At 37.1% G+C, this 24,722-nt stretch overlaps 1 protein-coding gene and 1 long non-coding RNA gene across 7 annotated transcripts in view; both read left to right on the forward strand.

Annotated features, from left to right (window-relative positions):
• Positions 1-24,722, forward strand: part of SLC10A7 (solute carrier family 10 member 7) — a 334,202-nt gene that overhangs the window by 68,761 nt on the left and 240,719 nt on the right. The gene's annotated exons all lie outside the window — the stretch shown is intronic.
• On the forward strand, positions 7,107-22,866 carry LOC111821015 (uncharacterized). Of its 3 annotated transcripts, none has more exons than XR_002824501.1 (3): positions 7,107-8,250; positions 14,127-14,428; positions 21,749-22,866. It is a non-coding gene; the product is annotated as an uncharacterized LOC111821015 (long non-coding RNA). The 3 variants fall into 3 exon arrangements; XR_002824502.1 differs by lacking the exon at positions 7,107-8,250 and adding an exon at positions 11,537-12,426; XR_002824500.1 differs by lacking the exon at positions 7,107-8,250 and having other exon boundaries at positions 11,537-14,428.

Here is a 24,722-nt window from a genome sequence, read left to right on the forward strand (position 1 = left end):
TGCAGCCTGTTAAATTTGTCATTATGCTCTTCGCTAATCTTTTTAATTTCCTCTACTGCGTGTTGTGCATTTTGCTTAATTTCCTTCCTAATTTCTTGAAGAGTTTTGGATCTTAATCTTTTGTATTCTGCCTCCGGTAGTTCCAAGAAATTTTTCTCCTTTGGAAAGTTTCAAGATTCTTTATTTTGGGAGTGTGCTGACGCCATCATGGATTGCTTCTTTATGTGATTTGATATTGACTGTTGTCTTGGAGCCATCAATAAGTTAATATATTTATTTATTTTCTGTTTGCTTACTGTGTCCTAGCTTCTTGTTTTGTTTTGGTATGCCCAAATAGGCTGCTCGTGTGAGCTAGTTTGATTATTGGCACCTTTGAAGCTCTAATGTCCTGTCACTAGGTGGTTATATCTGTTACTGGGTATGTGTGCTCAGTAGTCCGCCCACTTGTACTGTATGGATTCAGCTCAGATGCCCAGGTATATAGCCACCAAGTGTGTGATGTAGGCTCTTACTTACAGTCCTAGACAGGCACGGGTGATTGGTGTAGGCACAGGTATCTGGCTGCAGCTGGGGGACACACTCTGAGCAAGGCAGGGGGATGATGGCCCCCCCGAGTGTCCAGGAGGAAGGTGTGTCCCTGTTCCCTAGAGCACGTAGGTGGGTGGGTTTGCAGCTGGACTATGACCACCTAATGTTGTTGACTGTAAGGACTGGGGGCACCTCTTATTCATGGGCCCCTCTTGCAGGTGGCTAGGTGGCGTAGGTGGAGCCACCAGTCCTCAGGCCCCTGACGTGGGTAGGTGAAGACCCTTCTTAATGGGCAGAGGAGTGTCAAATGTCAAGAAGCTGCCACTTCACAGCTGAAACAGTTGAAGTTACAGTTCCGGTATATACCCTGTTGTACTGCAGTAATGAGGGCCTACGCTGTTGAGATGGGCCCACACAAATCTATGCAGGGGGAGAGGCACTCAAAGTCTATGGATCCCTTATGCCTGTGCCTAGGCTATGGAGCTGTGCCTACCCTGGGTTCCTGGCTTAGGGGAGCTGGCAGTTTATTTTTCCCCCTGCTTGTTAATTTGTTCTCTCTCCAAGGCAGGGAGAATGGCTCCGGGCTTGTGACTGCTCCTACTTCTGGCCCAGGGGAGTCGGTAATTGCTGAAGCCAGCCCGGGACCCAGTGCAGAGCAGGGAGTGGGGAGGTAAATGGGAGAGAGGTTTTTCCCTAAAGGGGGTTTTTTGATCTGCACGGTAAGCCCTACGCAAGTACTTATCTTTCATGGAGGGCTGCTTCTCACTGGTTCTGGGTGGCCCAGTAGACCGTCTGGTGCTGGGTCTCTCCCGGTGCTGACAACGTGCCTCCCGAGCATGGCTGCTTGCCTGCCTCACCACTCACCCCTGAGCTGGTCAGGCCTGAAGGGCTCAGGCTGTCGCTGGGTCAGGTCTGGCAACTCCTCACTGCTTCTGAACCGTCTTTTCCTCCCCCTGCCACTCAGTCCAGTTCCTCAACTCTGCCTTTGAAGTTCAGGGCTTCCAAGTTGCTATATATATTCGAATCACTTGGTTTTTCATGTCTTTGTCGTAAGAGGGTCCACCAGAAACATCTGACTGCTCTGCCGTCTTGGCCCCGCCTCCAGCAGCCCAGCTCTTAACCACTGTGCCACCAGGGCTCTTTTGTTTATCTGTGAAGATCTTAATTTTGCCCCCGTTTTTGAAGGACAGTTTTTCCAGATTCTTGGTTGACAGTTCTTTTCCTTCACTTTAAATATTTTATCCACTTCTTTCTGACCTCAAGGTTTCTGAGGAGAAATTGGCGTTTAATCTTACTAAGGATCCCTTGTATGTGATGATTTTCTTTGTCTGCTTTCAAGACTATCTCTTTATCTTTGGTGTCTGAGAGTATGATTATAGTGTGTTGGTGTGAATCTCTTTGAGTTTATCCTAGTTGGAGTTCATTCAGCTTCTTGGATGTGTAGATTCATGTGTTTTGTCAAATTTGGGAATTTTTCTGTCATTATTTATTCAAATATTTTTTTCTGTTCCCTTCCCTCTCTTCTCCTTCTGGGACATGCATAATGCATATGTTGGTCTTCTTGGTAGTGTGCCACCAGTTGCTTAGGCTCTGTTCACTTTTCTTCATTCTTTTTTTATTCTCTTCAGACTCAATAGTTTTAATTGACGTATCTTCAAGTTGGCTGATTCTTTTCCTTTCATAAGGCTGCGAAGAGAGAATACCAATATAGTCTACTTGATTTTTTAAAAGCTTCTTCATTATTTATCTTTGTATTTTTAAGCTCTGTGCTTGTCTTCTTAGATTCTCCCCTTCTCTTCTTTCCTGTCCTTTTCCCTCTTTTCTTTCATCATGTCTCATCCTCTTTGTGAATTTTAGTTCCTCTACTAACCAGATCTTAACCAAGCTAGACTCTTTAGAAGAACCGTGCATGGATGGTCCTCTGGCACCTGTATTGTTGCTGTTAACCCTACTCTCTGCACCAGACTGTGGAGCCAAGGTCCAGAGTTGCCAACAAATGCACAATTTAGACACAGAAATTGGATGGAACAGCGCTTAACTCACATAGAAACAGACAGAACAAGGTCAGCTTCAATAGTGGCCAGTCCCCTATGGCCAGTGGGTCACTCCCTGCAGCTGATGCAGGGTTGGTAGGGTGTGCCCATCCCTCCTGTACTGCAGTTGAGAAACCTTGTTCCTGCTTCTGTAAGAATAGATACAGAAATAGGGTTAACCAGTTACCATGTAATACACTTATTTTGCTAAGTAGTTTCTAGGAATATTGACATATGCTCAGGGCAAAAGGGAAAGGATGTGCTGATAGGGCATCAGCTGCTATAGGATATGTTTTGGGTCAAGACACCCTGGGAAAGAGAGTCAGCCCACACTCTCATCCTGTCCAAGAAGCCAGGCGAACACATCTGGTCCTAAGCATAAGGTTGATTTGTGGGTCACAGGGAAAGTCAGCAGGCTGCACTCAGATTGCCCCTTCTACAGTTGCTGTTGCCACCACTGTGATCGTATTATCTTCGTCATCATTGTGGTCTCTCCCTCAGGGCATAACTTTTCTCAGCCCAGAGTGGGACTTTCTCTCAGGTTTCCAAATCCTAGCCTTTGTTGTTGCTGTGTGCCATCAAGTTGATTCTGAGTCATATTGATTCCATGTGATAGAATAGAGTTACCCCATAGGGTTTCCTAGGCTGAAATCATTACCGGAGCAGATTGCCAGATCTTTTCTCCCGTGGAGCGGCTAGTGAGTTCGAACCACCAACCTTTCGGTTAGCAGCCAAGAACTTAACTGTTGTGCCACCAGGGCTCCTGAAACTAGCCTTACAATGAATAAACAGGTTCTTTTCTGGCACTGCATCTACTTCAAGAAGTTGTCAGGGCTGATCAGTCTGCTCCATCAGTAATAGTCTGTGAAGGTTTTCTAGGACTTGAAGTTACCTGCAACATTGGCTCTGTGTATAGCAGGTGTTGTCAGGGTCTGCTGGGACTCCCTAAGGCATTATGCGCTCACCACTGAGAAGTTAGGGAACTTCCCTCACACTGTGTGACCCTGTTTTCCTGTGACCACAAGACCCGTCCCAAAGCATGCTGCTGCTGTAATGCTCCTTGGGACTTTCTTCTACTCATTGAAGTGTGCTTCAAAATCACCTGGGAATGATTCACTGCAACTTTATTTGAAATTTGCAAAAGCCAGGGAAATAGATGTTTGACCTAGAGGAACCTGGGCTGTATCTATAACTCTCAGAAATCTACAGTCAGAGTCAAGTCATATAATCTCCTTAAACTCCCTTTTGAGTGATTCTTTATAAATAATTCTTTATTTGATCTGGGAGGTAGACCCTATAGGGAGTTAGTTTGATTATCCTGATTTTCACACTCTTGCTTCTTTACTTACATTCCCTACCTCCCCCCCGGCCCCCGCCATGGGGGCAAGAAATGTGGATGGGGTGATGGAAAATTATGGACTTCCATCCATGCCTAAAGTTATGTTCTGGTCCCCACATGGACTCTGTCTAAGCCAACACAAAATGTTAACTCATTGGGAGAATCTACTTGATACATTTATTTAATAAGTACTTAGTTCATACTTAAGGAAATATTAATTTTGTTTCAAGGAAGTGAATTGATTCTCTGTGTCTGTCTCTTTCATTGGATATTGTTTTCTCAAATTGACCCAATTTTAAATATATTATTTTCATTGTATTGACTTATTGATAACTCCCACTGCACTTTCATCTGAATTAAGCTAATCTGATACCAGTAATAGTAATGAATTTGTTTCTGTTTTTAAAAAAACTCATGTATTTTACCTACAAGAGGAGTTGCATTTAACTGAATACATACATATGTGTGTGTGTGTGTGTGTGTATATATATATATATATGAATTCATATATATATGTATACATATGTGTGTGTGTGTGAATGACATACCTGGTTGTGTTTCAATACCCATTTTCCCCTTCTTTAGCATGCAACCCCAACTTTCAGCTGGACACACACTACTATCCAGTTAAAATACTGTACTTACTAGACTTCCTGGCTTTCTTTGTGACAATGTGACTAAATTCTGCTCAAACCAAAAGACCCATTGCTGTTAAGTCGATTTCAGCTCTCAGCGACCCTGTAGGAGAGAGTAGAACTGCCCCATAGGGTTTCCAAGGCTGTAAATCTTTACTGAAGCAGACTGCCACATTTTTCTCCCACAGAGTGGCTGGTGGGTTCAAACTGCCAACCTTTCAGTTAGCAGCTGAGTACTTTAACTGCTGCGATACCAGGGCTCCTTCAAATTCTGGCCAGTGAGATATAAATAAATGTATTGTATAGTATGTCTAGCAAGTCTCCTTTGAAGGGACAATCTTTATTGTTGTAAAAATATATATAATACATTTGCCAATTCAACATTTTTCAGATATACAATTTAGTGATATCCATTACATTAATCATGTGCAATGATCACCCATAAACAACCTTCATTTTTCTTTCCTTTTTCTGCTTGCTGGAATATTGATCTGATGACTAGAGTTTGAAGAGTAATTTTGGATCATGAAGCAACCTGACAATGATAGTGAAACAGCAAGAATAGGAGTCTGGGCCCTTTTGACTATGGAGATGCCATACCAGCCCTAGATTGCCTACCTCTCAATGCCTACCTCTTTCTTTTACATGAAAGATAAATGAACATCTCTCTTGTGTAAACTACTGCTTATAGTCTATTTTTGGTATCCAGCTAAACTTAATTACAATTAATATAAAGTGTATTGGGATACAATTTTCAAATAATAGAATAGAATAAAGTACATTTAAGACTAGAACTACACTGAGTATAATTTAAAATAATGTGATATCTAGAAGGCAATTCTGAATTGCCTTCTGGGATCATTATAACTTAATAGTGTACAGCATTGTTGCATCTCATTGGTTTTCTTGAATTTTCTGTTTCTTTGGATTCTTCAGGAAATGCAGATTAATGTGAGAAATATTTTTGTTACATAGCAGCACTAATCCTAATGCTACATACAAAACTCCAGACACCTAGAGGAATTTTTGGGAACATTCCCACTGGAATCCATTTTGCTAATATGTTCTGGGACCCAATTTTGTGCTAACTTTTTTTTTTTCTTGAATAATGGTGATGTGAGTGTATAAACTGAAGTGTGATCTTTAAAGTTTCTCTTTATGCATCTTTGGTCAAGGAAAGAAATTCAAAATAAAAGATCTCTTTGAGTTTTCTTTATCTTTCAATTTTCATATTATTATGTTTCTAGCATAATTCTTTTGTTTTACTTGGGAAACTATTTCATCACAAATGAATTATTATTGCTTAAGATTTTCTTTTTATGCTTGTCTGCTGAAAGTTTCCATCTGTACTAGTGCTTAAATGGATGTGAACATAGTAGACAGTATGACAAAGCAGAGATTAGAATTGTTAATTCATAAAATATAGTACAAGGTAGGAGTCACTATATAGCTATATGTTTTTATTATTATAAAGATAATTAAAGCATAAAACAAGGAATTTCTTTTACCTGTAGACATGAAATAGATACATTAGTTATTTTAGCAATCTGGTGAGTCTTCCATCACCAAATGTCATCTTTAGTGTAACATTTGGTTTCATATATTATCTATCTATAATCATCTATTAGAAATAGATAAACTATGACTTTAGTAAAAATATTAAAGTTCGGGAATTATTACTTGGCTTATACTCTGTGTAACAAATGACAAATTATTTTTTCTCAGAACATACAAATTTTGGGGTCTGAACAATATCCCTAAGAAGGTATTAAGAGATTGGTGATTATTTGCTGTCTTGGGAAAAATATTGGTGATTGTTGCTTCTAAAATAACATTGTGTCCTTGACTTAAGTGTTTTATTTTTAAAGCCTGTATCACTTATCACCTCTTCTTGTTCACTCTTGGTTTCCTCAGAGGCACTTTACAGAAGCACACTAATAAAACCCTTCTGGTAGTTTGGTAGCTAAATCACAGTTAAAAGAAGAAACAGGATCGGGAGTTGGAGTAATGGGAGGCATGCAAATCTTAGATATTATCCCATAATTTTTGTGTAACCCTTCAGCTGACAATTAAAATCTTTGTTTTATCAGTCATCACCCAACCCTAACAGATGGATGAAGAATTAATCTGATTTGTATTTTTCCCACAACTTTCTCCTATATGTCGTAATATGCTATGATTAACGTTTAGTGAATTCTTAAAGATGATTGATGGGTCTTAAGATATAATATATACATCCTATTTAAATTATGCCAGAGCAAAACCACGGAAGAGCTCATAAGACCCTTGTAGAAATTTGCAGACAATTTTGATACTCTGGTCCACTCGAAAAGAAAATCGGCTAATACTGTTTTTTCCCTTGCCAGGACCCTCCTTGCCTGGTGTCGTTTCTTGAGCTCTCCTGGGAGGAGATTAGTCTAAAACAACAAAGTAGCCAGATGTCTGGTTCTGAGAGAGTCCCAGAGGCCAGGCTACAGTAGGCAACAGAAACCACGTGGGGCTGAAGATCAAAGATACCTGAGAATTACTTATGGGCACATAGTATGTGTCATTCCCATTATTAACAGTCTGAGAAAATTTGTTTCCCTAATTAACCCTTTTGTTGGAATAACCTTAAATTTTAGTGTGTATAGTTCTTTTTCAGTATGTTTGTGTGTGTGTGTGTGTGTGTGTGTGTAGCTTTGAGAACTGCACATACCAAAAAAGAAAAATGAAAAGGAACTCACGTGCTTGATTGAAATCTCTGAACTGTTAGTCTTATCCGAAATAGATATGCTATCCAGTGAGTAATCATTTTTCATGAAATAAGTGGGCCTTATGGTTCTAAGTTAAAATTATAGATTAATGGGAACTACATGGCTTATGTGTGCAAATTGCTGTTCCTGGATCCCCAATCCTTACTTTTTAAGCACTATTATTTGAACTTTTAACTGTCTTGGAGGTGGAGATTTTTAGATCACAGCTTTCTGGTCTTAAAATGAATTCAGAATATAAATCCCAGTGGTGGGAAATCTGTACCTTATTAATAGTTGACCTCCTTCTTTTCACATTGGTATTTCTAATGAAATGCTAATTAAAAATTCTCATTATTCTTTACCTGTTTGCTTTATAGGTACAATTTTCATTGTATAAGTGTATACAAATTTGGAAAAATATAAATACATTTGCTATTTTAAGTTAGTTCTAGAGCCTCTGAAATCTTTCAGCAGAATTTATTCCAAGGGATATATAAAAATCCAGTTACAACTTTTGATGTCTTAGTCTCTAGATGATAGTATCAAAAGAGAGAACAAAAGATTTTGGTTGACTTTGCTACTTGTTTTTATTTCTGTTCAGCATCATCATGTAGCAACAAAATTGTGTAAAAGCCTTTTTCTTGCTTTCCTTGAGATATAATCATAAACCATTGTTATCAAGAGCATGATTAGCCAGCTTTAGCACATTTAACTGCTACAACACATTCTTTAATATCTAGTAATATAGACTTGGCATAAAAGCTGTAAAAATGTCTTTAACTGTAATTGGAGATATGCATTTGCAATTCAGTGCAGGGATTTCATGTTCTCTGTGTAGTGGTCAAGGCTTCCTTTAACTCTTTGAGGAAAATGAAGCTCCGAGGAGCAGTTTATAAAGATTAATTGATCTGTCTCTTTGTTTCTAGATTTCAGTATTGAAACAAGAATAAAATTGGCTTCTTGCATAAAGAACTGGAAAGGTGACTATATGTTCTTTTTCTGAGCAGAATTCGTTGTTTCTTCAGCGACAAAGGCTGATCCGTGATTTCACTTTTTACACCTGTATTTCTGTTACTGGCTATCCATATGGTGAACAATACCATTTGCTATCACTAAACCAGTCTAGTTATCTGTTTTTCTGTTTTGAATGCAAATTGAGTCAGGCATGGCCACTGTGCCATAAATATTTCTATGCCCTAGTTAATGGCTTACTATAAGCTAGTATTCACCTTCCAGTAACACCGTTTTGTCAGTACCTTGGAGTTAGTTACAGCAAGATTTGATCTGAGGTCAAGTAAGGGGATGTGTTCCAGGACTACCTAAGGTCTGAAGGTGGAAGCCTTCAGTTGTGCCTCAGGGAGCTCTTGTTTCTCCTCTTCAGAGATCTCCACATACACCTTCCCTCCCCCCCAAGACACACCCACACACACACCCACACACACACGCACCCACCCACCCCCACACACATGCTCTCACACATGTGCACACACGCATGCGCACACGCGTGCACGCGCACACACACACGCACGCACACATATTTTGGGGATTTGCTAAGGAGGAGACCAAAAAGGTCACTCCTCTTTTCATCTTTCAGAAGTTGCCAATGATGCTGACCAGTTACCTGTCAATTTATCTTGAGCTGCTTCGTTGGCAGGCTCTCCAGGTCTCTCTCCACACAGACACATATATATGTATATGTGTATGTGTATACATGTATTGTGTGTGTGTAGAGAGAGCGAGAGAGTGTGCCAGTGAAGCAATCCAGGATAAAAACCCAAGATATATATATGTAGTCAACTCATCTGTCTGTTTGTCGTACTGGGGTGGCTTGCATGTTGCTGTGATGATGGAAGCTATACCACTGGTAGTACTTCAAATATCAGCAGGGACACCCGTGGGGGGCAGGTTTCAGTGGAGCTTCCAGACTAAGACAGACTAGGGAGAAGGACCTGGTGATCTACTTCTTAAAAAATTGGCCAGTGGAAACCTTATGAATAGCAGCAGAATATTGTCTCATATAGCGCCAGAAGATGAGCCCCTCAGGTTGGAAGGCACTCAAAATACAAGGATGGTGCATGGCTGGGCAGTGTTCTGTTCTGTTGTACATAGGGTCGCTGAGTCAGAACCAGCTCGATAGCACCTAACAACAACAAAATATATAGTCACTGGCTGATGCAAACAGTTTATACTCAACTGCTAACCTAAAGAATGGCAGTTTGAACCCACCTGATGGGTGGAAGAAAGGCCTGGCTATCTGCTTCCATACAGATTACAGCCAAGAAAACCCTAGGGAGCAGTTTTGCACTGTAACACGATGATAACAAATTTGAGGTTTTTTTTTTTTTTTTTTTGCCTTCTAGTGTATATACACACACACATATATATATGTACATACATATATAGCTATGTATATTAATGTTGTTAGCTACTGTGGAGTTCCCCCTGACTCATGGCAACCCCATGTACAGCAGGATTGGGCCGTTGTGTTTTATAGTGTTTTTATTGGCTGATTTTAGGAAGCAAATCACCATGCCTTTCTTCCTAGTCTGTTTTAGTATGGAAGCTCCACTGAAACCTGTTCGGTATCATAGCAATGCACATAGCAACACACACACAGGTAGTGACTGCGCGTGAGGTGTGCTAACTGGGAATTGAACCCAGTTTTTCCACATGGAAGTTGAGAATTCTACCACTGAAACACCACTGCCTCTGTGTGTGTGTATGTATGTGTATAAATATACATAAATATTTACTTTATGGACTATTACTGTGTGTAGCATCTCTTTGTGTGGCAGCTCTCCCAGAACACTGTGTAGACAGAAGTATTTAATTATGCCTTTAAGAAAATCGATACTATCAAGTTTAAGAAGATGAAGAGTATCAGTTTTCTAATTCCTGTTCTTTATTTACTCACTATACCTTTCTTATTTATTTATTTTTACCTTTTATACATTTCTTTTTACATTGCCTCCTCCCCTACCCTCTTGTATTTTATTCCTGTTTCTCTTCATCATATAGTTCTTAATTCTGTTTCAGCATTCTATCTGTAACTTTCCAGGAAGCATTCTGGTTTGAAACAAGAGCTAAGTTGAGCAGGCAATTACATAAGCCAAATTTTCTTTACTGATACCTGCTCGAATAACTGAATGCATAATGATTTAGCACCTGAGTAGGTGTCAAGGTAGTATCTATAAACTTTTTGTGATAGAGTTATATATAAATAAAAATGCTTAGTCCTATAAATCAAGTTGGCTTCATCAGTATATGATGATTCAGTCTGCCTTTAATTTCTATTAATTTTAAAAGCTTTGAGGTTGCATTTAATCTTAAACTTTTCTGTTTAATCTAAGATGATCTGAAAGGTCTTATGAGGTATTCATTTATGTACTTTTTTTACTTGTTTCTTAAATTTCTTTCATTTTTATTTCAAGTTATATTATCCTCAACTGAGGTTTGGAGTAATAGTCTCGGAGTATCTGTTAAGGTTCAAAATGGAGGTCTTTGACTTTAAGTTGCCTGAGAGGCTGAGGTTGCAAAGTGATAGGATTAAATCTTGGCAGATGGGAGGGTCCTTCCCCAGTGGCAAATGTAGGATAGTACACTGCTGAGAGGGAAGTCGTGGGAGGAAACTTATGTTTTGGGTGCAAAAATGATCAGTTCTTGAGTTCTTGTGACTTGTAACTCTGCTGCTAAAATAAAGATCAAAATTTTTAAAATGAAGTAATAAAGTATTCTCATCAATTGTATCCCAGATGAAAAATTGACAGAAAAAGAAATGTTTTAAGTGTATTATTTTTCCTTTTTCAAGTAAGATTTACATGATTAAATATGAAATGAAACTATAGCTGGTAGATAATCAGATACCTAAGAATAATGTTTGGGAAGCTTGGTTTCCTGAAGATATGAAGCTCAGTTATTTTAGCCTGGGGATTTTGCCTGGGGAAAAATGTATGTGCCTCAACAGCTGAAGGGCTATTCAGGAAGAAACAAAGTAAAATGGCATCTATTTTAACGTGTAATTTCGGTATTTCATACTTAGTCTTATTCTTGGCAGAAATGTCAAAACATGCTAGCTGAAAACCATCTCTGAAGCCGTATCTATACTACCAAATTGAACTGGGTAGATAAAGTCCTTAAGAATAAAACAAATTTTCATAGGGAAAGGAGTGTCTTTTCTAGATAATTCTTTGGAGGAAAGAAAATGCTCTGGTAGAATCAAAATGAAGATATGGTATATTTCAAATGTAGGAATGTATTTCCTAAAGAAACTGATGGGGGGGCAGATTTTAAAACTGATATATCATACTTAAATATAAAAGCATTTTTACATGAATTTTTTAATATTCCCATTTAAAATTTTAAATAACATTTGATTCTTTTATGTTTAGCTTTTTTTTTTATAATGCTTCAGCCCTTCCAAAGTTGAATTATCAGTGCTAGAAATGACACCATAATTCTGTCCCTTATTTCCTTCACCACCCTCCTTTGGAGACCAAATTATTGTAGTAGCAGAAGTTGCTATTTAAGTTAAAATCAAGTCCTCACCAATGGAATAACTAGATTTCAATTTTATAAAAATGCTTTCCTTTTGTTTACCCTAGAGTAGAAGCATACACCTTTAAGGAATTAAAGTGGTAAAGTCTAGGCTACTATTTTTCCTGTCACCACATTGCTGGTGTTTATTGTTTTTTAATAAAAAATCAAGTTTCTGTACTTAATGACTTGGAAGATGCATTACATTTTGTCAAAATGTAAGAATTTATGAAGAATAAAGAGCTTCTGTAATCCCCAAAAGATCAAGAAGGGGATGTGTATAATTTTGCTGCTAAACACATATATAAGAATTAATATTTATAATTGAGTTTAGTATTTTGTATTTACACTTCTGTCAACATATATTATAGTGTAGTGTTTAGAGACTATTAAACAGCTCAGAATTTACTCACAGAAGAAGAAAATTTCTTTTAGTTTTTTTCCTCTTTTACTTGAATTTTCCCCAGGTTGTTTGATAAAGAGCAGACAAATGTCTTGCTGATGAGGGTATTTACCTTGTACAAAGCCCTGTATGGTGTGTGTGGAAGTAATGCAAAGAGCTGACAAGTTGCTGAATGGTCACTGCCACCTACTAATGTAATGCACAAACAATTAATGCTAAGGTAACAGAGGTAACTGTGACAGAGAAAATCAAAGCCATTTGCAGATGTGGCCCTTGATACTTAATTATTAGAATGTTCATAAAATATATCAGGCTGGCTGGCTTAAATAATAATGTGCCCTGACATTTAAAATTCATAGAAATGTTAGATAAATGCATTTTTGTCTGACTGGAGGATTCATTTTTTATTAAAATACCTACAAAAACAAAATATAACAATTCTAGAAACTAATTTTTTAAAGAAATACTTGATTAGTAGAAAATGTTTCTCTAACCAAGTAAGTCATCTCCTGCTCTTTTAAATAGCTTTATTTAGAATACTTCTAAGAGCACTTTTTTCCTATATTAAATAAATGTCATATTATGCACTTTATTGTAACCTTTTTAAGGGGATATTTCATCAAGACACAAGACAGTGTTGTTGCTGTTGGGTGCCATTAACTCTGTTTAATTCACAAGTGAGTTGTGATTTTAAACATCTCTTATGGTGTTTTTAAAGGTGATCTTGCATAACATGTAGTGAGTAATATCTTTTGAGTGGAATATACCTGTTGGCTTTTCCTTATTTGATATATATTGTGACTTGGAGAGAAAATTATACATAGAGTGAATCAAAGATTCCAGGAACTGAGGAGTATTAAAATAAGACATACATTTCTTGCATGCAAACAGTACAAAGCAGAGAAATGGATCGGCCTGTTTTCTGAAAAAGGGAGTCATCAATAATAATCTGAGATTTTAAAACATAGTTTTGTCATATCTTTTTTGACTCTGTACTGCTTCAGCCACACAGGGGATCAGTGTGCACAAACGCTTATGCTGTATGGGAATCAGCCTTAGAATAAGCGTGGATGAGAATAAAAAAATATACTTAAAGAAGACATTGGTATAGGATCTCTCCCACCTTTTTCCCCTTGAGGAAATAGCGATGGCAGCTATTCAGGTACCCCCCACACCTCTAGTCGTCTTTACTCATTGAAGAATCGTTAGACAACCGGTAACTGAGCAGTTAGCATTACCCACTTGGGATTTTGTGTTTGCAATTTAGTTTTCAGTCTCATTCCTGACTACTGCAGTGGTATGGCCTTTAGACAACTAGACTTTCAAAAGTCAAAAGGCAGTAAGTCAGTCCCCTGGAAACAATGCAGAAACAGATTCAAATCATAAATAAGGAAATGCATTGAGTACATTAAACAGACATAGAAAAATGGATTTCTGTCTTTTGTAGTAAGGTAATTGGGCACCACTGCTTGGCAGGAGCTGGTGCTGTCGAGCCAGCTATAGCTGCCACAGGTTGATAGGCAAGTGATAAGGCAGCTTCCACCAGAGTCTGCACAGGAGGCCTACCTAATATGCTGTCTGCCCTAAGGGCCTATGGGAACACAGTTGGATTATTATGTTAATGCATGAGCCTGCTGCCCTCTTCCTATCCCAGCTGGGTTCCCTGTTGTTAGGAACTGTTTTGCACTGACAGTGGAGTAATATGCTTCATGATTGAAAGGGCAAAAGGGCTTGGAATACAAAAAAAAAGAACAGACCTGCACAGATATGTAAATGAAGGAAGGAAATCTGTAGGAAGATTTCACTCTGATTATAGAGGAAAAGTTTATTAGAAAGTTGTAATGTAAAACTTCTCATAGCACTCTGAAAAATCATTCATTTCTTAATTAATTTCTGGGCTGGCTTTCTTTCCTAACACAGGTATTCAGTGCAAGGAAGTGTTTTCCAAGACAGGCACTTAGACTGATTTGTTTCAAAGTAACTTGTGTGAACACGTTGGTACCCAGGTATAGTACTGATAGCAGAGCATTTTTTAGCACCTTCATAACTTTTTTATACCTTGCCCTCAGTTATTCCACTGTGTTTTATGTGAAAGTTATTTTCTATGATGCTGAAGGACTTATATTTTGTATTAAAAAAACACTTCATTTCCCTTTTTTTTTTTTTGATGAAGATCTAGAAAATTGCATGGACCTATCTTTTGGAAAAAATGAAGAGTGGAGGTAAGGAAATGGTTGGATAGGGTAGAGAGATATTTTCTTGGGTTTATGAGTTTGGTAAGAGCAGTGGTTCAAATTGCAGTAACATATTGTTTTTAGTTGAAGTTTTTGGTGTTGATACTGTAACAGTGAAGAGAGTGTAAGCTTTGGTGTAGACAGACCTATTCAGATCCTGGCTCTGCTATTTAATTACTAGCTGTCTGATTTTCGATAAATTACTTTACATCTCAGCCTCCTCAACTATAAAACAGGTATAATATGAATTTTAAATGAGATAATGAGTATAAATCATTTAATCTGACATACAGTGAGTAGTCATTAAATGCTTTCCATAATTTTCATTAAAACAATTATAATTTTCAGTTAAATGACCATTATTTTAATATGAAAGCCTGTATATTTTCCATGGGTTGAAGATTTTCTATATTTTCTCCTATATTGTCTACCTTTTTTCACCAAGCCTCATCAAATAAGAATAACTAGCTTCAACCAGAATTTGGTACAGAAAAATACTCATATCGTTTAACTTAAAAGGTTGAAGCCTCCTCAAACAATATGCTAAGATATATTCCTAAGCTACTAGTTTTAGAATAAGCCACGCTTCAAAGGCTAAAAGAAAAAAAAAATCTAGTTGGCCCAGTGGTCTAGACAGCTTCTGGAGATACTTTATCCTGAATTTTCTGGAGACCTTTAGCCTGAATTTTGGAAAGTTCCGAATATCTCTTTGTGTGTAACTGTTTCTATGTTGTTGCAAAAAAGCTATTTGCAATAAGTCATTGATCTTGGAAAATTTATCGTGTGATCCCTGGTGTCATTTCTATCACCAAGTCCGTATTTTCCAGCTACTGATCCTTCTTCTTTGTTTCCAACTTTCACATTCCCAATCACCAGTAATTATCAATGCATCTTGATTGCATGTTTGATCAATATCAGACTATAGAAGTTGGTAAAAATCTTCAATTTCTTCATCTTTGGCAGTAGTAGTTCGTGTAAATTTGAATAATAGTCGTGTTAACTGGTCTTCCTGTCACTGGCGGCATTGTACCTCAGAATAGATCTTGAAATGTTCTTTTTGATGATAAATACGATGCCATTCCTCTTCAATTTGTCGTTCCCAGTATAGTGGAACGTATGATTGTCTGATTCAGAATGGCTAATACCAGTCCATTTCAGCCCACTTATGCCTAGGATATTGATCTTTATGCATTCCATTTCTTTTTTGACAACTTCCAATTTTCCTAGATCGATACTTCCTACATTCCACATTCCAATTATGAGTGGATGTTTGTAGCTGTTTCTTCTCATTTTTAGTTACACCACATCAGCCAATGAAGGTTCCGAAAGCTTTACTCCATCCACGTCATTAAGGTCGAATCTACTTTGTAGAAGCAGCTCTTCCCTGGTCGTATTTTGAGTGCCTTCCAACCTGAGGGGCTCATCTTCCAGCACGGTATAGACACTGTTCTGCTGCTATTCTTAAGGTTTTCACTGGCCAATAGTTTTAGCAGTAGATTGTCTGGTCCTTCTTCCTAGTCTGACTTAGTCTGGAAGCTGCACTGAAACCTGTCCACCATGGGTGACCCTTCTGGTTTTTGCGTTACCAGTGTCAGAACTTCCAGCATCACAGCAACATGCAAGCCACCATAATACTACAAACTGACAGAGGAGTGGTTATGCCTAAACATAGCCATTGCATATAGAAAGAAGCCCATCACAGAGTAAATACTAAACTCTGTTTTAAAGAAATTCTCCTTTGAAGGAAATCTGTGTAGTCTGTGAGGTTTAAGCAAGCATTTATGCAGTGCCTGGTTTTCTTTAAAGTAGTTTTGGCTTTGACACATCCTATGCCATGGAGCACAGTTCTTTTTTTTTTTTTTTTTGGCGTTTTGTGTCTGACTTCTTTCTCTCTTTTAATAATTGTAATTTAGATGAAGGTTTACAGAACAAACTAGTTTCTCATTAAACGATTAGTACACATATTGTTTTTGTGACATTGGTTGCCAACTCCATGACATGTCAACACTCTCCCCTTCCTGACCTTGGGGTCCCCGTTACCAGCTTTCCTGTCGCCTCTTAACTTCTAGTCCTTGCCCCTGGGCTGGTATGCCCATTTAGTCTCATTTTGTTTTGTGGGCCTGTCTAATCTTTGGCTGAAGGTGAACCTCAGGAGTGACTTCATTACTGAGCTAAAAGGGTGGTCAGGGTCCATGCTCTCGGGGTTTCTCCAGTCTCAGACCAGTAAGTCAGGTCTTTTTTTTTTTTTCTGTGAGTTAGAGTTTTGTTCTGTGTTTTTCTCCAGCTCATTCTGGGACCCTCTATTGTGATCCCTGTCAGAGCAGTTGGTGGTGGTAGCTGGGCACTATCTAGTTGTTCTGGACTCAGTCTGGTAGAGGCTGTATTACTTGTGGTGCATTAGTCATTTGGACTAATCTTTTCCTTGTGTCTTTGGTTTTCTTCATTCTCATGGAGCACAATTCTGCTCTGATATGTGGAGTTGCTATGAGTCAGGATCAAATCAACAACAAATGGACTGGTCTTCTCCCTTATATATTGAAGTGTTCTTGAGGACAGGGATCATATCATACATTAAAAAAAAAAAAATCCCAGTTCCTCATACACAATAGAAATTCATTAAATGACTGAATAATTTGGTTGTTTTTGATGATAATACTTAGGTCTGAGTAGAAGGATTCCTAGGCCATGGATCCTGCTGTTCCTTGGTTTCTCTTACCTTTCCCTGGAGCTGCTCTAAAAGAAGCATTCTCCAGGTGCCACTGATTTACATTTCCAACCTCTCTGAAACCATACCTTTTGCCTTTCCTTACCAACCTTCTACCTCCACCAAACATTCATACCTCTTTATATCCTCCCTATGTTGGTATTTTATCAGAGGTTCAAGAAAGGCCAGAGTTTGAGAAATGATGACTGGGTTGGGAGATGTGCTTCATAGGAAAGATGCAAAGACCTTTCCAGAAGGCTTGGTTTCTGCCTTCCTAGATGCCATTAGCATCTCCAGTGAATGTACTGTCCCTCTGGTTGTGTTTCCCTTTCAGCCTTTGGTTTTCAGGAAACTTTAGGAGCACCCTGAATGATTATTTTATTCCAAACCCCAGTCCTAATTATAATTGTTAGGATGCCCTCCTCCATATGGTTTGTTTTTCCCCTGAGGTCTTATTTCAGGTTTTTCCTCAAAGATGGGGAAAAAAAATTCTATTGTTGATGTTTTTCTTATGCCTCATAAATCTCTAAATTTTCTGAATACAAACGAGGAAGGTCTATGTAACAGGTTATGAATCTAAAATCACAGTGAATTGTATTGTTAAAAAAAAGACTGTAATTGTATTGTTAAAAAAAAAACTGTTAATAGTAGCTAATATTTATTGAGCACTTACTAATTTCAGTGCCCCATGGCATGGCTAATGTTTTACATGAATTGTCTCATATAATTCGCACAAAGTCCTTACAAGTAGTTACTCATATTATGCCTATTTTTTGAGATGAGAAAACAGAGGCTTGAAGTGGTTAAGTTTAACCTGTTAGAGGTCCTCTAGCTGCAGAGCTGGTTTCAGGCCTAGGATGAAGATGACACAAGACTGCTGGGCAACGTTTTGTTCTGAGATACATAAGATTTCCGTAAGTTGGAGCCAATTCCATGGCAACTAACAAGCTAAGTCTAGAGCCCTCTAGTGCCTGCATATCTGATGGTGAACTACTAAAACATATACCTCTTCTCCCACTTACCTCTCTCCAATCTTTGGGTTGTGTTGGGTCTATTCTTGTAAAGGGGATTGTGTCACATTAGGCATAGTCCCATCGCATGGAGCAAGAAGTCTGGGTCATGGATAAATGAGAGAAAAACTGTGCCAAGGGGCACTGAAGTTTTCTTTTTAACCCTGATTTTCAGGGGTGACTGGGTAGGCAGTTTAGTAATTGGTGATATCTCATATTGAGGATCTCATAGTAAAAAGTAAGAGCTAGCCTAACTAGCCCCTCGTTTACTAGTAAGCTGTAGTAGCAAAAGTTGTATGAATAGTGATGAGTTAACACGAAACTTACAGTTGAAGAGAGTGAAAGGCAGAACCTGAGTTTGCATTGGTTTCCTTGAAGATAAACCTTGCCTTAGAACTAAAGATCTGATGTGTGCACAAACAGATCCAGGTAAAGTAAGTCTTTGTATTATCAAAAGGAAACCGGGCATAAATGAGTAAACCAAATCTTTCCTTCATAATAAAACCTGTCCTGACTCCGCTGGACACTGATTGAGAAGACAATGAAGTAAACCTGAGTTTTAACAAGCTCTTGGGCTTTTCAGAAAAAGCCCTGAGAGTCCCAAGAGTGAAGCTTCTTGAAGCATTCTTTCCAAATTTACCACAAAAGATGAAGGCACCTTCTGCGGTCACTGAAGTTCCAGCTGCCTATTTGAGAGGATTATAGTTGAAGTTTATAATTGGTACTTTGTTCTAGGCTTGACCTAGATCTCTTAAGGTGTCAAATTTGCAGAAATGATATTATCTTTTTTCCTAACAAGGTCATGGATTTAGGAGTCAAATCCTGATCTCACCACTGATTCATTTATCTTCTCCGGTTCTTAGTTTTCACATCTATGAAATGGAATAACACTTACCTTACAGTGTTATTTTCAGGATTGAATGAAAAAACACTTAAGGCACCTAACACATTTTCTGGCCTATAGAAGGCGCTCAGTAAATGTCAGCTTTTTTCTGCTGCTCATGAAATACTGTTTTGAAGGAAAGGTAAAGTAAAGGAAGTTAAATCATTCCATTGTAATTTCCTGAATCAGAAAAACATTTTACCTTCTGCCCTTGTAGAATTTTATGCATCATCACTCATTTAAGACTCCATAGCTACTGACCTAGGGAAGAAAAATGAAATTCAGTTTGGTTAATAAAACCTCTTACTAGGCAGTTTTTAAACTATGATGAAGCTAGGTTAAATGGGAGCCAAGAGGGGCCATTTCCAGGGGTTTTGGAGGTTGAAGCAATTTGTTTTTGTACTTGTATCAGTGCTTTTACTCTTTTTAATCTCATTTTTAGTCCCTTAGGTTCCATAATAAAGTCTTCAGTATTATACATTTTTATTAAACATCTTTTTTGGACTCCAATTTGCACTTCAGATAATATAACAAAATGTATGTGTTTCAAATATTCACTGCATAATTGTGATTAGAACATGTAATCCCTCAAAAGATGTTAATTGCAATTTAAATTCATGCTGAATTTAATTAAGTGAGTTGGGGATTAGAAAGTAGATGTAAGGAGTAGTTAAGGGAATACCTTCCTTAAAAGCATCTGTATTTTTTCCTAAAAAATGTAAACCTCTTTCAGCTATAAGATTAGAAAGATTAGAAATACAGAGAGATTAGAAATACAGAAGAGAGGAGGAGGAAGCAGTTAAAAGACATCGTAGAAAAATCTTACACTATGCTCACAATTTGGATCTTCAATTTAAGGTAATTTAGATTAAAGTAGCAGGGCTGGTTTGAGTAACCTTCTCATTTATATTCTTGAAGAATCTTTCAATGCATGTTAACTGACTTGGTGTCTGATAAAGACTTCAGGTTAAACTGAAAGAGCTGCAGAGAACGATTGGCCAAGAAGCAGCAACAGAGGTCTTTTAGTTGAAATGTTATCTGATGCTTCAGTCTTCCTTCTACTATCTGGCCAAGGGGGTGTTTTATGAATAACTAGATGTAATAGGCAGTTTGTACATAGACAATTCATATTTAAGCAGTGGTTTTCTATTAATGCTGTACTGTATGAATGGAAATAAAGTGTAGTAGCCTTGGAAGAAACTCTAGTGCTGCTTTTTTTTTTTCTTTTCTACTGTAATAGTTAACCAAAACCCAAACCTGTTGCCAGCTAGTCAATTCCAGCTCATAGTGATCCTGTAGGACAGAGTAGAACTGCCCTGTAGTGTTTCCAAGGCTATTATGTTTAAGGAAGCAGACTGTCACATCTTTCCTCCTGCGGAGCGGCTGGTGGGTTTGAACCGCCAACTTTTTGGTTAGCAGCTGAGCAGTTAACCACTGCCCCACCAGGTCTCCTTACTATAATAGTTAAAGAATACTAAAACTTAAGATTTAAAAGTGTGAAGCAGTCGTTTCTTCCTGTGATTGGGAGAATGAATTGTTTGAACTAATTATTTAATGTTGAATCTGAAAACAGGTTTTCAGAAGGCTTCTGGAATAATATTGTGCCTGTAAACCTTCTTTTATTCATGAATTTTCCTAGGGATAAGTTGTAAGACAATCAAGGATCGGTTTTAAGACAATCTAAACATAGTTTTAAATGCAAAAGTGTTCCTGTTTTTAAGTCATTTAGTTCTTTATTTTCATGTGTGTCTAGAAAGGAAAATATTAATCAACTTCATAAAGCTGTTTTGAGAGAGTGAGTTAGTTATTCTGGCTGCCTAATCCTTTATTGGACTTGTAAACAGATAAATTTTTAAACAAATTTCAAAGACGTTAAAAATGTTACTCTGAGTAGAAATATTTCATGTGAAGATTCAGGTGCGAAGCTTTGTCTTTGTTTCATGGGAAATTAAACATCCTTAAAAAAGAATCATGAATCTGAGCTGAACTTTACATCGGAACAGTTCTTCCACTTTATGCCAAAAGGAGCCCTGGTGGTACAGTGGTTAAGACTGGGCTGCTAACCAAGAGGCAGGTTTGGATTGTATTCCTGCAGATCAGATTTTTACCTAAGATACTCTCTGCAGCTTTGAGTGTTTAAACCCTCATCCATTTTGCTTGCAACTCCACATAAATTTTTCCATTTATTTTCCACAGAAATGAGTACTTTGATAATGGCTATCATGGTTCTTTTTCTAATAACGTAGAATTACTGTTATTCCCAGTGAAAGAATTTTTTTTTTCTTTTGGATTAGGTTCGCATAAACATAAACATAATGTTTGACCAATTTCGTATCAAGGGAAAGGCTTACCATTCATTCACTGTCCTGTAGCACATTGCATTGTGACATTTCCTACTCATGTATGATATTTTAGAATGACTGTGTAATAAAATTTTACGTTCTTGTACTGTTTAAAAATCCTTAATAACTTATTTTTTTTCTTACTATTAAAGCAACATGTATTCATAGTAGATTATCTAGAAAACATAGATAAGCAAAACAAAGAAATCCCATAATCCCAATGATCAGATAACCATATTAATATTTTACACGTATCTTTCCAGACCTTTTTGTCTGCACATGTTTAATAAAATGGTATCGTACAATGCATACTGTTTTTTGTAATTCTGTTTGTCCACTTAACAATATATTATGAACATCTCTCCATAGCGTTTTATAATATTCTTTTTAAAGACTGCTTCGTATTCTCATATGTGGATGTGCAATGATTTATTTCAGCCTTGGATATTTCCAACTTTTTTGTTATAAAAAATAATGTTATGGTGAAGATCCTTTTAGGTAAGTCTTTTCTTGGATCCATTTTATTTTCTTAGGTAAAATTTTAGAAGTGGAATCGCTGGGTCAAGGAGTATATATGGGCATTTTTAAGGATTTAATACTTACTGCAACACTTCCAGCAAAGTTTAAATCAGGGTTCGAACCGGTTTGTTCTGGTTTGAACCCTGCTGAGAATTTGCCTTTCTACCCCAGATATACTGAATCAGAATCTACGTTTTAACAAAATCCTCAGGTGATTGTTCCATATAACTTCCTGGGAACTGGAATGCAAATTCTCAGCAGGGAACTTGTTGGAAGTGCAAATTCTCAGCAGGGGTTCGAAGCCGCGGTTTAAAGGGCATGAATGTACTTTTCCCCTGAATTCTCATTAATCATAAACATTATAATTTTTCAAAATCTTAGCTCATTGTATATTTTCTTCCCACACTACTTTTGTTTTCTACTGTCACCACAAGTTAATCCATGTTATAAAGATGATCAGTCTACATAATATTTTATAGAAATGTGTATTTGATAAATATTTTTATTTCACACTCTAAAATCTAGAGGACAACATTTAAGAAGTTGCTCTGCTTCTTTATTTTACTTTAACCAAGAGAAATACACATTGTAGTTGCTGAATGTGTTGTTTAACTAGATCTCTATCCATGTTATAAATGATGCCTGTAGAAGGATCTGGGGAAAAGATCCTTAAGGTTTTTTTTTAATCACAGTTCAGATCTTGGAGAATCTGAACTTATATAAGAATGTTTGGGCTACTGTTATTACACTGAAACCTTCTGAGAGTATCTTCTCGTGTGTTTTTTTTTTTTTAAAGAAAGTCACTTATAGATAGATATAAAGTGTTTGACCAGAAGAAAGCCTCAGGTTGTCAGAGTTACTTATACACCGTTGTTCAGCTGGGCCTCTTTATTAAATCATTTCTTGGCAGTCCATTAGTTGTGGTGCTATAGCTATTGCATGGCCCACTAAGCTAAAATACCTTCAATCACTAACAGAAGGATAACCTTAATAAAAATTTGAAGTCGATTTAGTGCCTCACTGCTTGCTGAGTAGTGTTTTACTTTTTAGTGTGTCTATACAGTTTCCATTCCATGTATTTTTGATATTCATGTATATCTTGCCTACCTTTAAAGTCAAATAAAGATTAATGGCCTAGAGAGGGAAGAGTGTTTTGGAGATCTTCCTTGTAATCCTGACTCTGCTGATGTCAACTGTGTGATCTTGAGTAAGTTGCTTCCCATTCTGGACTTCTTTCCAATGCTTATATGTAAAATTAGGAAATAGTGAAGATGTTCTGTGTTATTTCTTCCTGTATTACTCTTCATTTGTAGAAATTTTAACTAACATTATGGTGAATGTAACAAAGTGAAACTTTTTTTTTTCAACTTCAGCTGTGATTTTATAGGAAACAAAAGACTTGACTATATTCTGCCCCCTATAAAAATTTGAGTAACTAGAATTAAAAAAGGGAAGGTACACATTATTCAAGGATAAATGATACAGGGCAAACCTATTTAACGTGAATTAACCTGAAAAAAAGAACTAGCATTTTATGGTGACTACTGAAAAATATGTTCAATTGGTCTTTATTTTGAAGAACTGAAGCTATAAATTATGAAAATAAGCTTTTTAAAATCATTCATTTAACAAAATTCAGGTTATAACTATTTACTAATTCTTGGAATGAACAAAGAAAGAATCAACTGTTTTTGTTGGGGGGGGCATGCAGGTTAATTAATTTTCCCAGGATAATTATATAACATTATGGCACTTCTTTTGTCCTGTTTACTTTTGCAGCACAATCATAAAGATACAATTTTGCAAAAATAGTTGAGGCTTTATCAATTTTCACAGGCCCTCTCATTAAAAAAAAAAAAAATCTGTTGATCCTCCTTTTAAGCACCTATCTTATCATCATTAAAAAAAATTCTCATTAAATTTAAATTAAATTTTAAATCTGTCATTGGCTTTGTTCTGATTTCATTGACTTAATGAAATTCTGATCTTCTGAAGGACTTGCAGTTATATTTGGCAATCTATTTGCGTTTTGCTTGTGTAATACCATACAATTGATATTATAATCAGGTGTTTAAAATCTCTACAGTCAGTGAGAGAATAAGTAACAACAAATAAAGTGCAGAGATAGATACTGTTATGAAGTAGTTGGGGTGTGGGTGCCAGAACGGAAAGTGTTCTCTTGAAGATCCTTTCATAAATGGTCAGTCCCTTAGCAAACGTTATCCTGCTGTGATGTCCCTTGCTTCCCTGCACAGCCTAAGCTCTTCAGGGACTCAGAGAATGAGTATTTGTATAATGAAGGCTTGCTGGGCTTTATATGGTGCTTGTAGAATACCCAGAGGTTTCGTATTTGCCATCTCATTTAATCATCACGAAAAATGTTTGAAGTTGATGTTGTTATCTCCATTTAATAGAACGAGCAAGCTGCGATTTAAAGAGTTTTCGTAGCTGAGTATGTGACTGCGTTGTTTTGAAACCAGGTCTTCTGACTCAATTATCAGTGCTGTTTCTAGTATTTCACAGATGCTTCTGTGATGATTTTAAAATAGTTTATTTAACACGAAATCCGTATTGTCTGTAAGTAAGTATAACACAAGGATACCTTTTCTGAATGTCATATTCATAGAGTCTTTAAGTGTCCACATTATGTTACTGTGGAAAATAATAACTGATTTGAAAAGACATTTTTAAAAGTTTTAAATAGAGCTCTTGAGTTTAAGTTTTGTAGGTAGGTAGTAGCTAGTAACAGTAATTTTGTGGTTTTGATTAATTTCTTTTTTTTATTTACTGAAGTCTTAATATTATTTACTTATTGAAATTTTCT

The sequence above is a fragment of the Trichechus manatus genome, unplaced genomic scaffold (assembly GCF_000243295.1).
Source record: "Trichechus manatus latirostris isolate Lorelei unplaced genomic scaffold, TriManLat1.0 scaffold00059, whole genome shotgun sequence".
Taxonomy (NCBI): domain Eukaryota; kingdom Metazoa; phylum Chordata; class Mammalia; order Sirenia; family Trichechidae; genus Trichechus; species Trichechus manatus.